This window comes from Alosa sapidissima, chromosome 12 (assembly GCF_018492685.1).
Source record: "Alosa sapidissima isolate fAloSap1 chromosome 12, fAloSap1.pri, whole genome shotgun sequence".
In the NCBI taxonomy this organism is placed as follows: Eukaryota; Metazoa; Chordata; class Actinopteri; order Clupeiformes; family Clupeidae; genus Alosa; species Alosa sapidissima.
The window spans coordinates 27,661,221-27,663,720 of NC_055968.1; the positions used below are offsets into that span (position 1 = coordinate 27,661,221).

The 2,500-nt window shown below is 50.3% G+C and overlaps 1 protein-coding gene across 2 annotated transcripts in view; it reads left to right on the plus strand.

The window, feature by feature from the left end:
* Positions 1-2,500, plus strand: part of rab6ba (RAB6B, member RAS oncogene family a) — an 85,822-nt gene that overhangs the window by 70,808 nt on the left and 12,514 nt on the right. The gene's annotated exons all lie outside the window — the stretch shown is intronic.

Below are 2,500 nucleotides of genomic sequence, written 5' to 3' on the forward strand. Positions count from 1 at the left end.
TTCTCTCTCTCCCTCTCGCTATCTCTCTCTCTCTCTCTCTCTCTCTCTCTCCCTCTCTCACTGACGGGAGCCTAGAGAGGAACGGCACTGACGTCTAAAGCTCAGAACACGTCGTCCATGCCGTCCAGGGCCTCTGTGGCGTTGCGCGCGGGCCATGGGGGTGGCAGGAAACGGAGGAGGAGGAGATGGTGGCACACGCGCTCGCCCACTGCCATCGTCATGCCGATGCCAATCAAAGAACTCTCTGGACTCCATGACCCCACTCCTCCCTCCCTCCCTCCCTCTGTCCGTCTCCGCTGCTTCCTCAGAACCTGGTTGCCGTGGGAAACAGCATAAAGGCCACTAGAGAGTCGTCACCATGAGCTGGTCTGTGGTTGAGACGGTGAAAGTAGCCACAGAAGTATCCCATGCTATATTGCAAGGGCTCTGCATACCCCACGTCTGCTTGTGTGCCATGATGATTGCGAAGGAATGAATGCCGAATGAATGAATGACGAATGAACGAATCTGTTAAGCTCTCTGTCACAACATCGCCTGGGAGACATCACACTGAATATTGAATGTTATACACATCAACTAAGAAAGGGTGTTCTTTTTTTCAGATGCAGAGTCAGACTGAATGAATCTTCTCATTTTGTGAATCTGCTGGTCTTTCTCCATCCGATTTACTACCCTGAGATTTTTGCCCAATACGTCTAGTCTCAGGCTGATATTCCCTCTGCATGAGAGAGGCCACAGGCACAGACCAGGGCTTCACTCTGGAGACTGGCACTAAGGAATGCGGTCAGTCCCCTTAGGCTGACCCCCTCAGCGCCACCTGGCAGACTGCCCTTCTCTCTGTCGCTGCCAGTCTCTCCTCCACCCACATTTCACGTTACTGTCGCACAGCTGTAAGAGCAAAGTGCCAATCACAGCCATGCACCATGAGGGAGGCAGTGTTGTGCTTTTCTTTGCCCCGTGGCCAATGACAACCATATCATGGGGTCAGTAACTACAAGGTCAGTAACAACAGAATGAGAGTTTAGGAGCCTTCTTGGAGCGAACTCTTCTTCTCTTCTCTTCTCTTCTCTTTTCTTCTCTTCTCTTCTCTTCTCTACTTTACTCTTCTCTTCTGTCCTGTCCTCTTGTCTTCTGTTCTCTACTCTTTTCTTCTCTTCTCTTCTCTTCTCTTCTCTTCTCTTCTCTACTCTACTCTTCTCTTCTGTCCTGTCCTCTTGTCTTCTGTTCTCTACTCTTTTCTTCTCTTCTCTTCTCTTCTCTTCTCTTCTCTTCTCTACTCTACTCTTCTCTTCTGTCCTGTCCTCTTGTCTTCTGTTCTCTACTCTTTTCTTCTCTCCTCTTCTCCTCTCTTCTTCCTCATTGTTCCTGCTGACCAGAACCCCCCTGTCCTCAGCACCACTGCGGGGCCCTCTCTGAGCTCCTTGTGTGTGTGTGTGTGTGTGTGTGTGTGTGTGTGTGTGTGTGTGTGTGTGTATGTGTGTGTTTGTCTTAGTACTCTGAGCTCCTTGCATCCCTGATGTGATTGGCCTCTCTGAGTTATCGCTGCTGAACGTGCCAAATCCTCAGGGTTCAGCCGCCTTCACTCCAGTGTTGAATGTGTTGAATGTGCGCTGTCTGGAGGGGAGAGGCGGATGCTGATTCGGCCGGTAGTGGGGGCGTGCTGGTGTGCCAGCGGGAGGGCGCTTGGCGTGCGTGGCTCCCTCAGCTCTGATGCCCAAACGTACGGACTGTTTCTGCGTGGCACGCAGCACTCGCTGCACACCAGGCGTTCAGCGGAGTAATGACAGTGCAGTGCAGAGAAGAGCAGTGAGTGCACTTTGTTGTGTGGGAGCACACACGCTGTGCGTGCGCTCGTCCACACACACACACACATGCGCACAAACACACACACACACACACACACACACACACATACACACACGCACACACACACACTCCCATACACACACACACACACACACACACACACACACACACACACACACACACACACACACACACACATACAGGCACTCCCCCTTTTTTCTCCCTCTTTCTCACATACACAAATTTATGCTTACACAAACAATCTCACAAACATCCACAAATAAGCGCAGCAGCATACTGAAGTACCGAAGTACACAGTCACACACATCTACACTCATTTTCTCTCTCTATCACACACACACACACACACACACACAGAGACACACACACACACACACAAACACACACAGACACACACACACAACAAGATGGTGATAAATGGTGATGCTGACACGAAAGACTCCACTGTACTTCCAGTCTGCGCTTCCTCAGAGGGCCATTGTAGGCGCGTACAATAGATACCAGGCGAAAAAGCCTGTTTGTTTCCCCGCCTGCTAATTTACAACAAGTTGTTAGCTTTACAGGAACAGGCCGTGTAGTAATTCACACTGTTTGTTTAATTCATCAAGCGCCAACAATGAGGCTCTGAATCTCCCGTTATCACACTCAAAGAATTGTTTATCTGGATGCTTGG